At 39.5% G+C, this 15,937-nt stretch overlaps 1 protein-coding gene across 1 annotated transcript in view; it reads right to left on the bottom strand.

Annotated features, from left to right (window-relative positions):
* Positions 1-5,644: 5,644 nt before the first annotated feature.
* Positions 5,645-15,937, bottom strand: part of alkal1 (ALK and LTK ligand 1) — a 57,244-nt gene continuing 46,951 nt past the window's right edge. Inside the window, exon 6 of the mRNA XM_036579584.1 lies at positions 5,645-5,898. The gene's annotated coding sequence lies outside the window, so the exon portion shown is untranslated. The remainder of the gene's footprint in view (positions 5,899-15,937) is intronic.

Genomic DNA, 15,937 nt, shown 5'->3' with positions numbered 1-15,937 from the left:
AATGTGTTTAGGCTGTTTATTGAGGAGCACAGACACCTGCCATTTGGGCTGCTTAATTATCTCACACTATAGTGATGTATTGTTGCTCTCATATGCAGACTGATGGGTGTTTGGAGTGTTTGAAGTCAGCCAGGCAGGGCTGCTTTTTAAAGTCACCCAGGGACCAGTCTGGGCCTGCGGTCAGCCTAAACCGAACTGTAAAAAGCAGCACAACACGTCAGACAAGATAAAAATGATGAATGTGGATGGAAAAATATTTTAAAGAGCATTAACAGCTTAAACTCTAAGGGTCTGTATGTGGACCCACTTTCAGATCCTCACTCAGAACTCCAGAACTTACTCATTAGTTCTATAACAGTCACTGAACAACTCATACTGGTTACTAAATCATTCATATGGAGACTATTCGTACTAGTTGATCAATAATTTAATAGAAGTTATTATAGTAACTCAATTATTAATAGCAGTTATTGAATAACTCATAGAGGTTTCGCAATAAATTGACAGTAGTTACTGAATAATTAGAACTAATTCTTCAATAAATGAAAAATAGTTACTGAGTAATTTAAAGTAGGCACTACTAAAGGGTAGTAACCAAAAAAGTCTTACTGGTTATGAAATAATTCATACTGGTTACTATTTGTTCTAGATGATCAATAAGTAACAGAAGTTTATTACTTATTGTAGTAACTCAGTAATTAATAGCAGTTATTAAATAATTCATAGTGGTTGCTAAATAAATTAATAGTACTTACTGGATAATACAAAGTAGTTACTGCTTAATTAATACTAGTAATTCAATAAATGATAAATAGCTACTGAATCATTTATAGGAGGCACAGAATAATCAAAAAGTAGCAACTGCAAAATTTATACTGGTTACTTAACAATTCATATTGGTTACTGAATAATTTATAATAGTTACTGAATATTTTATACTGCTACTAAATAATTCATAATGGTTACTGAGTGATTGATAGTGCTTAATAAATGAAGAGTAGTTACTGAATAAAGTTTTTGTGGTTATTAAATATTAAATACTAATTATTCAATAAATAAAAAGTAGTTACTGTATAGTTTATAGTAGGCACAAAATAACTAAAAAGTAGTAGTTATTACAGTCATACTAGTTACTGAATAATTTATACTGGTTACTGACTAATTCATTGTAGTTACTGAATAATTCATACTGGTTAATAAATGAAGAGTAGTTGCTGAATAATTCATAGTAGTTGCTGAATAATTCATACTGGTTAAAAATTGAGGAGTAGTTGCTGAATAATTCATAATAGTTACTGATTAATTCATACTGGTTAATAAATGAAGAGTAGTTGCTGAATAATTCATACTGGTTAAAAATTGAGGAGTAGTTGCTGAATAAGTCATAATAGTTACTGAATAATTCATAGTGGTTAATAATTGAGAAGTAGTTGCTGAATAATTCATACTGGTTAATAAATGAAGAGTAGTTACTGAATAATTCATAATATTTACTGATTAATTCATACTGGTTAATAAATGAAGAGTAGTTACTGAATAATTCATAATATTTACTGATTAATTCATACTGGTTAATAAATGAAGAGCAGTTACTGAATAATTCATACTGGTTAATAAATGAAGAGTAGTTACTGAATAATTCATAATAGTTACTGAATAATTCATACTGGTTAATAAATGAAGAGTAGTTACAGAATAACTTGTAGTAGTTATTAAATAATTAATACTAATTATTCATTAAATGAAAAGTAGCTGCTGAGTAATTCATTCATGCATTGCATTATTTTCACATGAATAAAATATCAGTTATTGCCAAATATTATCAGTTATCGCCAATTATAGTTACTGCCACAAGTAAACTGAAAGGCATGATAGAGTATATTTCTTCCCAGTGGAAATAAAGTACACATTTGAAGGAGCAAATTCAGCGCATCACTTTTTACAGCGTGAATAATCAGTTTTAAGATTAATAACTGGGTTTCAGGGAGATAAATTCCTAAATCTCTAGAGCGTCATTGAATTCCCTTACAACAGAGGCCATGATGCTCATGAAAGACAGAGGCAGAGTTATTTGTTGTGAACGGCTGTTGAAATCCGTTCCATTCACAAGCGCTCGTCCTTGCTGACCGGCGAGAGAGTGAGAGAGAGAAAGAGAGAGAGAGAGAGAGAGAGAGAGAGACTAATGTGTGGCTGATAAAGGGGATCCTGTCTGGAACATGTAAAGTGCTCCTCAGATGATCCCAATCATATCGGGGAGTCTTCAGAGACGCTCTGGCGTGAGAAAGCCGTCGCGCTGTGTTTTCTGGCACGACTTTCTGCTTGTTTTAGATCCAGTGCTTTGAGCTCAGTGCTGTTCTTGCAGACGGACTGAGCTACGAATGTTTACAGCACGTATTAAATAACAATTAAACTGTCCCCAAGGCTGCGGGCCCTCCACGGCCCTCACCGTGACCTTTCACATCAGGCGAACGTTGTCCCCACAGTTGATTAATCATGAGCGGAACAGCACTGCTGCACTCACACACTGCACTTTGCTCATTCAGAGGAAACACTGCTTTCAAACTGGAGATCAGTGGTGTTTTTTTCACACAAGTCCACAAGAATCTCATTTAATGAGAATAAATAAGCAGCTTAAACCAAAAAATCTGTTTATTTCATCTTCGGCTGACACAGTTCAAGACCATAATTGTGTTTATTCTCAGTTTTCAGACTCTCTCAAGCTCACACTGCCATGTTAAGATGTAAAAACAAGGCTTATCGAGGAGAACTATCCCAACCAGCTATGTCCAGGGAAAAAATCAAGATAAGTATCTGTGCGCAAAATTCTTCTCCCCCTAAGCGACTGGATAAGTCCTTAAATCATCAAATTAGCTCGCTTTAAAGGCTCAATTGCACATTAATATTGTAATTGTAACCTAAATAAAAGGGAATTAAGGTCTGCATGCAATCAAAACGCTTGGCCACAGGCTCTGCATCTTGATCAATGAGAGCTGTAATGTGCAGAGGCAGCGAGTCCAGGCTGGTGAGTGTTGACGAAAGGCCGAGGCCTGAACACAGCAAACGTGAGCGAGGTACAGGCCCGTCAGCTGCACTACAGGGTTGGGAAACATGAGCTTTTGTGCTGTCCACAGATTGTGAGGATACGCAGGGTTAGAGCTCAGAACCGACTGCCAGCTATTTTGAAATCGGCTCTGGTCCAGACAGAGGAAACCAACATGCTGGGATGCGTAATGTGAAATGTTTTCCTTTTGTCTTTTAACTGTAGTGAGATTTAAATCTCAGGCTTTTTTCAGTGTAAAACTACAATCATCACATTGCAGAAGCCAGTGCTGAATCAACACCTGCAGTGCTGAATTAATATCCGCAGTGTTCATCTGTGTCCAGCTGGACTGTGTCCAGTAGGAAGGAAAAAAAATCCCAATACTCTCCAGATTTACCTCAGAGTAGAGACTCGCAACTTGAGACTTAAAAGGGATTTCCACTAAAATTTCTGCATAGTTCTGTGTGTGAGGTGTAAACAGAGTGATTCAGAGTGGTTTGGTGTGAAATGGTTCAGATGATAGGAACCAGGGGTCGCCATGACTACAACACAAATAGAGACATTTTATTTACTATCCAGAACCACCAGTGAACCTACACGAGTCTTCTGAGTTTATATGGAATGATGATGATGGAAAATAGTGGAAAATCGGAAATAATACGTTTTCTTTGGGGACTAATTTGCCTCACAACATCCTGCGTGTATCCCTCCACCATGAATGGATTCTCAAAACTATCATAAAACAAAGGCCCAATCCCATTTCACCCCTCGTCTCTACCACCTAACCCTTAGCCCTCTGTTTTGTGCATTCACGTCTAGGGGTCGGGTGTCCCAATTCTTGTTGAGATAGAGGGGTAGGGTGAAGTGTTGGGGCTACATGACCCTCCAAACGGAGGTTTTTCAGAGACTCCAAACAGAGAGTTATGAGGAAAAAAGAAAAAACGGCAAGATGGAGAACAAGAGAGCAAAGAAACACACAAATGTGAGAATTTGTTAAAAAATTATGATAACCATCATATTGTCTTAGTTTAATGTCATTTAAATGTATTATGGTTCTTTTCTTTATAAAAAGCATAAAAATCGCCAGTAGTGCTGATGTCTCAGAAGCTAGCTAAATCTCCAGTTCTACCTTAAAAGGTGCTGCTGTTACACCTCAAGTGTCAAAACTGCTGCATCATTTAAGGTGGAATGGGAAAATTTGAACAAGAAGCTGGTGAATATCTCTCTGTCACTGCAGACTGGCAGGGTCGCCTACAGAGCAGCGCTAGTAGCTGTTAATGAAGTGATGCTCTTTTTATTTGAGGGTCCCATTTCAGAGGGAAGATCTCAACCACTACCCTGTAACTCAGTTCCAAGGAGTTAGGTTGACACTCGAAAACAAGGGCTAGGGGTAAAAATAAGAAATAGGACTGGGCCAAAGTCTCAGGCATCAGGCAGTGTATTTATGACCATTTCATTAATAACTTTAAGTGAAGGAGCATAAATCTTCTCTACATGATCGTTTTCGAACCTCTGTTTATGTTTTTGATTTGATATGTGCATCGAATCAAATTTGATTTAATAGTTATAAACTTTACATACAACATCAAACTCTTTAATTAAGAAAAGTTTTAGTGCGCAATTTCTGTTTATTTACTGAATTTAACATATTGGAAAAAATAAAACATAACATGTAGAATCTACTATAATCTTTGCAGAGGCCACATTTTATGCTTTATTTTTTCAATATGTGTTTAATTCAGCAAATAACAGTAATTGTCCATCGAAATGTGCAGAAGTGTGTCTCTGTAGAGCGTTAACTTATTTTCACTTAGAAAATCAACAACACATGTCATTTGACCAGGGGCGCCCAAACTTTTGCAACTGTGAGCCTAAGCAGGCCACGAATTGATAGCGATTTTAAGCCAAGGCCAGAAACTCAGCAACTTCAGGAAGCCGACATTGTGCTTACGTCAGGAATCTGTAAAGAAGCACATTGAGATCTGTTATAAATGTGTCAGTTTTAGTGTTGCATTCTAATCAAATCTGAGCTTCTCTAAACGATCCTTCTGTTGCAAATGTTGAAGAGATTCACCCAAAGCGTCTTTTGAGGCCTTTTTTTCTTCTTTTAATGTGAGAGCTGTGAGGTCAGCAGGTTAGAAACCACAGCAACATTGCGCCATCAGGGCGGAGGTCCACGTCCCAGCTGGGGCGGGTGAAGAGCAGGTGGGAGGCAGCGGAAAACATGAACCCCCCCATTTAAACAAGTTCAAAACGGCTTTCTGCTCTAATGCGCTTAAAACGTGCTCATTAAATGTATGTGCTTGAATTTTTTTTATTCTTTCAAAACATCATCAACTTTTCCTCCAATTAATTGAAGTCATTTCATTAATAAGTGCCACATTAATCATCATGAAAATGACAGCACGACAGAACAAAGGCAGGCAAACGTCACGTTCACAAAGCAAACGAAAGCTCGTGAGATGGCTCGATGAATCAGACACACAAACACGTTTAAATATATTATTTTGTAATCAGGACGGAATATTTACATATCACTGAAATAAATAAACAGTTGGGCTGCAATATTAAACAACACTCTTCTCAGAATGCATAATATAAAAAGCAAAGCTGTTCAACAAAACTATATTTCGAAAGCGTTTTAATATCAACACAAATTATGATAAAAAACTAAAAGGTTTTAATAATATTTTAATAATACAGTTACATTGCTACAGTGGATGAAAACATAATGACCGTTAACTGTCGTGATTGGAAGGCACTTCCTTGGAAAATAAAAACAAGAAACATAAAACAGAACAAAACAAAACAAAACAAAACAAAAAAACCTCCAAAGTCTTCTTCTGTAACTTCAGGACCTGTTGCACACAAAAAGGAAAGAAAAAAAAAGATTATCTTTATAATCGATTTCATTTTCATGCAGTACATCTGACACATTCATTCACAGAAGGACTTTGAATGGGAGTCTGATCTGCATTCAGCGATTAATCATCATCACCACGACACTGTTTAAGCCCAAAACCATCTCCATGGACACGGTTACGGGACCGAGGATGAGAAGTTCAACGTTAAAAGTTCAAAACTAGTTATCTGTCATACATAATGAGGTCGAGATGCTTCGTTGCTAATTCGCCTGTAATTACTGAAGCAACTTTTCGACGGGCAATTGAGCACCTTTTAACAGGTTCTGGGGAAAAGAACGGCAGGAACAAAGGCGTCAGGTGGATCTCCATTCTTCACCACTCCATTTGCCAATCAAGCTGTGTCCTTCCGTTCTTCTTTAAGAGGAGGGACGGGTGCTCATTCGCCCCATCACTGACGCCTCTGATGTCACAACGCAGACTCAAAACATTTCCCGTTTTATCAACGGCAGCTCAGAGGCTATTCTGGGCTTCACCTCATATAGCATATGGAGATACACACACTGAGCAGCTCCACTGACCATATAGGAGCTCTTCGTAGTTCTACAGTTACAGACTGTAGTCCATCTGTTTCTCTGATACTTTGTTACCCTGTTCTTCAGTGGTCAGGACCCCCATGGACCCTCACAGAGCAGGTACTATTTGGATGGTGGATCATTCTCAGCACTGCAGTAACACTGACATGGTGGTGGCGTGTTAGTGTGTGTTGTGCTGGTGCGAGTGGATCAGACACAGAGTTTTTAAACACTGTGTCCACTCACTGTCCACTCTATTAGACACTCCTACCTTGTCAGTCCACCTTGTAGATGTAAAGTCAGAGACGATAGCTCATCTGCTGCTGCACAGTTTGTGTTGGTCATCCTCTAGTTCTTCATCAGTGGTCACAGGACGCTGCCCACAGGACGCTGTTGGCTGGATATTTTTGGTTGGTGGACTATTCTCAGTCCAGCATCGACACTGAGGTGTTTACAAACTCCAGCAGCACTGCTGTGTCTGATCCACTCAGACCAGCACAACACACACCAACACACCACCACCACGTCAGTGTTACTGCAGTGCTGAGAATGATCCACCACCCAAATAGTACCTGCTCTGTGGGGATCCATGGGGGTCCTGACCACTGAAGAACAGGGTAACAAAGTATGCAGAGAAACAGATGGACTACAGTCTGTAACTGTAGAGCTACAAAGTGCTCCTTTATGGTCAGTGGAGCTGATAAAATGGACAGTGAGTGTAGAAACAAGGAGGTGTTCCTAATAAAGTGCTTGGTGTGTGTATATGGCAAATATAACCCATGCTAGGGGTGGGCGATATAACGATATTATCAGGGTAAATTGCATCACGATATATGTTTCTGAGTATATCATGGATATCAAACTGTGTAAAACAGCATCATAAAAAGTGACTGACGTCTTGTTCACACTTGCATTAACATATGTCTTGGGTGAACCAAACATAAGTGGACAATGCTAAGTAGTAGTAGTGGACGATATATCAGTTCATTCAGTACAGCAGTTGGAATACATGTCATAAGTTTTATTAAGGCTAGCTGAATATCCCTCATCTCCCACTGTGTGGTCAGCCGCACTCTTAGGTAATGTTATGCTGCCTCCAAGTCATGTTAGAAATATTGTGTTTATGTATAGAACGCCAATGTCAATAGCTACAAGGGGGATTTTGCAATGAGCCCCAAATTTCCCCGATCTGGAGGCGTAAAAGTCACCGCTGACAGTAAACTGGGCATACTTTAGTTATTCAGCAGCCACACAAGAACTCTGCAGGCTAAGGTGACCACATTTCTGAGATGAAAACTGGGGACATTTCCGGTTCAGCGGTCAATATATCATTAAAATATCCAGTGTTTTTATCTACAGTTCCAGTTTCGTGTATTTTGACCATGATTAACTGTAATAACCTATGCTAGTACTAACTAAGTAACTCTGTAAACCGTATCAGAAAATCAGACAGTAACCTATGTTGAATGAAGCTGGTAAACTATGGAAAAAGACACCCGTAGCTAAATAAGACCTGTGGCTATAGCCCAATAGCCAGACCCTAAACACGCCCCTGGGCAGATGGCTGCTATCAACATATGCCAAATGTCGTATATGGATGGCTAAATAAGTAATGCAGTTTTAAAAAAATGAGGCACTAGTTTTTGATCGCATGGCAGCTACATTTAAGTAGATTGTATGCCTGTACAAATCAGATCACCCAGCAGTATGTCCCGTAACCCCGCCCTTGCATTTAATCCCTGGGTCACCTCATGTCTTGGGAAAACCTTTGTGGTGATCCACTTGACACTTGCTAGCTTCTGGTTGAGTTCTACACAGCGCCATTCTCTAAACTAGCCGAGCAAGTGGTAGAAGTGGTCAGAAATAATCACTTGAACACATTATCACGTCGTACTTATGACCTTCAAAATCATAAGCAGGAACTTGAAGGTAGCATTAGTGCAGTTTGTTACCGAGGGAGTGGACATTACTGAGATATAAGGAGGTACGGCCGGTCTCTGGAGGTTAGCCTTTAGCCTAGCATGCACACTCACCGCTTCTACTGGTCGTAATATTTTGGGAAAAAGTACTATTTCGAGAATAAAGTGGTAATATTTCAGAAAAAGGCATAGAATTACGACATTAAAGTGGCATTAATACCAGGAAAGGTCAATATTGTGGCCAAAGGCTTTGCGAAGTGAAGCAGCGCCTCCTCGTGTTAAATGAGGGGCGGTGAGTTGGTGGAGTTCTACTTTCATATGGATTCACCCATAAAGAAACACTCAGTCTCCCTGTCTCTCCTGCTCATCAGCACCAGCCTGTTATTAGTATAAGAAGCGGCTGAAACGGCGGAGCAGGAAACTGTGTTTATCTAGAATAAAGAGCCAGACGGACTCAGAGGAAACTGTCTGTCTGTGTTGTTGAAGGAGAACCTCAGGCAGGGTCGTCTACATGGCTATCGGGGGCTACATCTCCCCCCATTCAAAGAGGGCATGAAGTTTCACAGACAGTGAGAATGATGATCAAAATGATCCACAGAGAGACAGGAGAGAGTGGAGCTCCGGCGCCAGTACAGCAACCGAGACCCCAACGCGTTATGGCAGCCCACTACAGTTAGCCCCCCTACAGTTAGCCCCCCTACAGTCAGCCCACTTCATCCTCCAACGTACGACTTTATTCTCTAAATATTACGACTTTTTTCTCGAAATATTACAACTTTTTTCTCAAAATGTGTCTTTTTTCTCGCAATATTATGACGTTTTTCTTGAAATATTCCTTTTTTCTCGAAGTCTACTGTTTTTATTTTTATTAACAGTGGCCACATGAACATGAATTAAGCTTTATTTAATTTACTGTATTTTGCAAACACTCTTCACTCTTAACAGGAGAGACAGTGTAATCATGTTTCAGGTAAAACCAAAGGCAGCCAAAAGCACTAACATTACTATCTAGGGGTTTAAACCCCAGTTGCCAGAGCGTTATCAGTGTTATCACTGTTTTATTGGTGAGATTTTTAGTGCTGCAGTGATGCGAGTTACTGATGAGAACCACAGACGGCCAGTACTGCACCAGAGGGGGCGCTCAAGAGCGATAATCTTGTAGAACCCAAGCGACCCACGCGCTCTATTCCTACAGTGAGAGTGAGCCTCATCTTACTGAAACGGACCTTGAAGAACGGCAGAGGAAATAAAGTACAGTTATTATACACACCAACCAAGAGTGCACTTGTGCCCTCTGAGGTAAAAATGGCAGCAGCTCAAGCCCCCCTCCGGGGTCTCTCTGTGCACGTGCCTGCTTGTTCGTTTATAAGTTGCTTTAGCGTCCCATGTGCTCTAAACATTTGTAAAAACCTATAAGTGTACATGAACAAGGACTCACGGTACATATTTGTCTGACAACATGTGCAGCGAGAGGCTGACGTAGTGGATATGTGTGATACTCTTCCTCCAGTCACAATATCCTATCATAAGTGGTCTCTGGAGGCGCATTTGAGACACACGGAAATGCCAGATGTAAACATCTATACGTTTTACTGTCCACTTATGATCAGGTTATTCAAGACATGTTAATACCAGGTAGGAACAGAGACTATAAACTATACCTAGAGCTGGGCGATGTGGCCAAAAATGTTATCATGATAAAAACATTTCATATCGGCCAATATTGATACATATCATGTCCTTAGTTTACTGTTGTTTAAATCAGGGCTGTAACCAGCATGAATCCGCTTCTTTCTTTCACTTTCGTTGCTGAATGCACTAATACTAAAATATGGCTGAGCGCTGTAACAGTGCTGTAGTTGTGAGGAGCAGATGTGATTTAACGCTGCTAAAGCTGGTTAGGATGTTAGTAAAGAGGTGAGCTCACTGTAGGTCAGTACAGCTACGCCACTTATCTCATCACTCACACTCGGTCACAGGCCCTAAATATACCTGAAGGAACAACCTGAAAAACAAAAACAACCCATTAATGGGCTCCTATGGAGCGTTTTGTGCAACATCAGTTTGTAAAAGTGTAAATATTTTTTATGTAGAAGTGCAGTAATTTCCTTAATGGAGATCAGCATATATCAACACAACTGTTATATTTTGAGTGCTTTAAACTCCAGTTATTGGACGCGCCAGCCGGTCAGCACTCAATAGCAGTAAAGCTAACCAATCAGTACTCAGTAGCAGTAATGCTAACCAATCAGCACTCAGTAGCAGTAATGCTAACATATCAGCACTCAGTAGTAGTAATGCTAACATATCAGCACTCAGTAGCAGTAATGCTAACATATCAGCACTCAGTAGTAGTAATGCTAACCAATCAGCACTCACTAGCAGTAATGCTAACATATCAGCACTCAGTAGCAGTAATGCTAACATATCAGCACTCAATAGTAGTAATGCTAACCAATCAGCACTCAGTAGCAGTAATGCTAACCAGTCAGTACTCAGCAGCAGTAATGCTAACCAATCAGCACTCAGTAGCAGTAATACAAACCAGTCAGTACTCAGTAGTAGTAATGCTAACCAATCAGCGCTCAGTAGCAGTAATGCTAACCAATCAGCACTCAGTAGCAGTAATGCTAACCAATCAGCGCTCAGTAGCAGTAATGCTAACCAATCAGCACTCAGTAGCAGTAATGCTAACCTATCAGTACTCAGTAGCAGTAATGCTAACCAATCAGCACTCAGTAGCAGTAATGGGAACCAGTCAGACTTAGGCCCAATCCCATTTCACCCCTTGCCCTCACAACATAGCCTTTAGCCCTCTGTTTAATGCGATCACGTCTAGGGGTAGGGTGTCCCAATTTATGTTGAGACAGAGGGGTAGGGCGAAGTGTTTGGGCTACATGGCCGTCCAAACGGAGGTTTTTCACAGAGAGTTATGAGAAAAAAAATAAAAACTGGCAAGATGGAGAACAAGAGACCAAAGAAACCCACAAATGTGAGAATTTTCTCTTAAAATTATGATAATCACTGTATTTTCTTAGTTTAATGTCATTTCAGTGTATTTTGGTCGTTTTCTTTATAACAAGCATAAAAAATCGCTAATAGCATGCTAATGTCTCAGCAGCTAGATACATTTCCCGCTCCACCTTAAATAGTCCAGCAGTTCTGACGCCTGAAGCACCAGAATGTAACTGCTGCTCCATTTAAGGTGGAACGAGAAAATTCGAACGAGAAGCTGGTGAATATCTGACTTCAGCTTCATATCACTGAAGAATTAGGGGTGGGTGATAATAAATAATTGCCCCCCTCTTTGAAGGCATATGATCCCTAAATGTAACTAAAGCCCAGCAGTGAGGAGCTGAACTTTGCCCTCCTCTGCTGTCACTGCAGACTGGCAGGGTCGCCTACAGAGCAGCGCTGGTAGCTGTTAATGAAGTAATGCTCTTTTTAACTAAGGGTCCCATTTCAGAGGGAAGATTTCAACCACTACCCTGTAACTCAGTTCTATGAGGTTAGGGTGACACTCGAAAACAAGGGCTAGGGGTAAAAAGAAGAAATGGGATTGGGCCTTAGTAGCAGTAATGCTAACCAATCAGCACTCAGTAACAGTAATATTGTTGTTCTACTGCCTGTTTAGCTCCATTCACCTCGTTAATTGAGGACTCACACATGGGCTCCCCCTGTTGTTAGATATAATAGCAAAAATATAAAGTTGGTCCCCTTAAATCAGCTCTGCTCTGCTTTTGTGTTTTACCCAAATTTTAACTGATTCATGTCCAATTTCCCCCGTTAGCTGGGAGGCTAACTAGCACGAAGCTAGCACTCAAACATGTGAAGCTCCAGCACATCTTTTTAAATGCCACAGTTAAAGATATTTTTTTTTTCAAAAACAAAACTATCTGCTGTTCCAGTCTATCTGGTTTATGTATGGTTTAAACTGTGTTTATTAATGGTTATTAATTAGGTCATAAACATCATTAATAAACAGTTATAACAGATAAAGGGAAGAAGTGAGCTGTTCTATATGACTATGACAGGTTTAATGCTGACTGATGGAGAAGATCAGTGACCAGCTAAAGCTGAGATTTAACAGTACAAATGATCACTATTAGGCAAACGACAGGTCAGAGCTGCCTTTTATATTGGTGTGTTGTAACCGATTTTGGTACCACTTTAGAATAAGACTACCCTTATAAGTGGTTTATGAATGGTTTAAAATGAGTTTATTAATGGTTATTAATTAGGTCATGAACACCTTAAATATTACTAGTAAACAGTTATAACACATTAATAAAAGGGTAAAACATGAGCTGGTATATCTGATGAAGCTAACACTTATAATGCTAGAAGAAGACAAAGTAAGATCAGCAACCAGCAAGAATTGCGGTTTATCTACACACATAAAAAATTACGGTTCTTTAAGGGTTCTTTGGTAAAGAAATTTGTTCTATATAGAACCATGAACACTCAAAGAACCCTGTGCATGATTAAAGGGTTCTTCACATCGTGAAATGGTTTGTCAGATTGATGGAGAATAGAACCTTTTTGAAAAGGGTTCTATATAGCATCCAAAAGGGTTCTTCTATTGTAACAAGCCTGACATCACAACAATAGAGGAACCTTTTTGGTGCTATTTAGAACCCTTTTCAGCACATTCTCCATCACTCTGAAGAACCCTTTCATGATGCGAAGAACCCTTTAATCAAGTAACGGGTACTTGGAGTGTTCATGGTTCTATATAGAACCATTTTTTTTTACTAAAGAATCTTAAAGAACCATCCTTTTTAAGTGTGTATATAAATGAATGCGGTTTCACTATTAGGCAAATAACAGATCACTGCTGCCCTTTTTTTGTTATAACTGCTTATTAATGATTTTTAAGGTGTTTATGGCCTTATTAATAACCATCAATAAGCTGATTTTAAACCATTCATAAACGCTTTATAAGGGCCTGTTTTTTAATGATTTTAAGGTGTTTATGACCCAATCAGTAACTAACTAATAAAACATTTGAAACCATTCATTAACACTTTATAAAGGTAGTCTTATTGTAAAGTAATTGTAAATTTAGCTTTACAGTGAATAGACAGTGTTGTTAATGGGGTGTTTTCCCCGTTTTCCTCTACCCCACCAATCATCACACACTTGCCTCAAACCACGTTAAGTCGTTAAGTAATAGATAAAAACTGCACCAGCCATCCTTACGTCTGAATTTCGTCCGTATTTTAGTTCATGTTTATAGATAACAGCGTGTCATACAGTGTCAGAAACCACATAAGCAAGTCTTGGCTGATGGACTACATGGTCATTCTTTCTATGAATGTCATGTTTGTAAGCATCTATAAACACATTTATAACATGTTATAATGCATTCATAAGGCATCATAAACATGGTTATAAATGTTTAGAAAAATGAATTACACTGAATTACACTTTATAGCCATGTTTATTATACTTTCTGAATTGTTAATATAATGCAGTATAAATAGTGTTAATAACATGTTATACTGTCAGTGCTAAAGAAGTCAGTCCCAGCTTGGAGAGCGTAAAGTAAAGACAAATACAAAGTTTATTTACGCCCTGAGATTTCCAGTATTTTTTTTTTTCACTGTTGGTGCTGTTAGGGCTGCATCTTTAGGGCTTCAGTCCAGAATATTGAGATGCTCCAAACAGTGCTAATTTCTGCTGGCATTCTATTGGATATGCAGTGTTAAGTGAGTGCCAAGCTAACGGTGGTGTACATTACCTTTCCCACATTGGGTAAAACACTGATGCAGCGCTAGTTTAAACTCTGACATTTGAAGCCTGTAATGTGCTTTACTGTGAATGTTTTAGTGTTTCAGTAAATCCTTCAGTAAATACTTCAACTTGAAGCCTCACTCTGAACACTGGAGGAGGCTTTAGTACAGTATGCTTCACTTTACTTAGAGCAGACAAATACGACTTATGAGCTCTTATAATGTTATGAACAGTACTTATAATGTACTATGTTAACAATTCATAATGCATAATCAGCATGGCTATAACGTGTAATGCATTTTTAAATTAGTAAAGTATTTATAGCCATGTTTATAATGCCTTATGAATGCCTTATAACATGTTATGAATGTGTTTATAGATGCTTACAAACATGACATTCATAGAAAGTGTTATTGAGTACATTTGCGGTGAGTGAAAAGTAGTGTAAAATAGATTTTTTTTTCCCCCAGATTATTGCTTTAAACAGGATGAAAATAAAGGCAAACAAGCCATTATGTGCATAAGAGTTTCCCGTATGGTTGCAATCTTTTATTTCAGGAGAGGAGCTGCTGCGATGGAGCCCAGTTTCAAAACCAATCATGGCTACTTTCACCACAAAGCTGTTAAATCGGCCTTTCTCCACCTTCCATGTCTCGCATGCAGGAAATGTACCAGGTGGCTGTGATTAAACCGACATTACAGCTCTCTCACTATTTCATCCTGATGTTTCAACACAGAAGGCTAGCTCTGCTATCCAGTTACCCATGACTCACTCCTCTCGTTAGGGAACAAATGGACCACTGTTTATCAAAAGTACGTTGATCTCATAGATACCAACACAGCTAAATATTAAAGTTCCAGGGGACAGAAGTGTGAAACGCTACACCGATCAGGCGTAACATTATGACCACCTCCTTGTTTCTATGCTCATTGTCCATTTTATCAGCTCCACTTACTATATAGGTGCACTTTGTAGTTCTACAGTTACAGACTGTAGTCCATCTGTTTCTCTGCATACTTTGTTAGCCCCCTTTTACCCTGTTCTTCAGTGGTCAGGACCCTCATGGACCCTCACAGAGCAGGTACTATTTGGGTGGTGGATCATTCTCAGCACTGCAGTAACACTGACGTGGTGGTGGTGTGTTAGTGTGTGTTGCGCTGGTCTGAGTGGATCAGACACAACAGTGCTGCTGGAGTTTTTAAACACCTCAGTGTCACTGCTGGACTGAGAATAGTCCACCAACCAAAAATATCCAGCCAACAGCGTCCAAACATCACTTTTTTCCCCAATGGGAAATTCTAATCTAACTGCCACAAATAGCAACCCCCTGGGTATCATAGCAACAGTATAGCAACACCTTAGCAACCACCTGGACTTCCAGGGCAATGACCTAGGAACACATTAGCAACCACTGGGGATTCCACAGCAATGGCCTAGCAACATCTCAACAACCACCTGTGATTCCATAGCAATGGCCTAGCAACACCTTAGCAACCACCTGGGATAGCAAAGCAACACCTAAGCAACCACCTGGGATACGATAGTAATGGCCTAACCACACCTTAGCAACCACCTGGGACACCATAGCAAAGGCCTATCAACACCTTAGCAATCACCTGGGATACCATAGCAATGACCTAGCAAAATCTTTGCAACAACCTGGGATAGCATATCAATGATCTAGCAACACCTTAGCAATGGCTAATGGCCTGGGATACCACAGCAATGGCTTAGTAACACCTTAGCAACCACCTGGGATACCATAGCAATGGCCTAGGAACACCTCAGCAAACACCTGGAATTCC

This window comes from Colossoma macropomum, unplaced genomic scaffold, assembly GCF_904425465.1.
Source record: "Colossoma macropomum unplaced genomic scaffold, Colossoma_macropomum, whole genome shotgun sequence".
NCBI lineage: Eukaryota > Metazoa > Chordata > Actinopteri > Characiformes > Serrasalmidae > Colossoma > Colossoma macropomum.
This window is presented reverse-complemented; position numbering and strand designations above follow the sequence as displayed.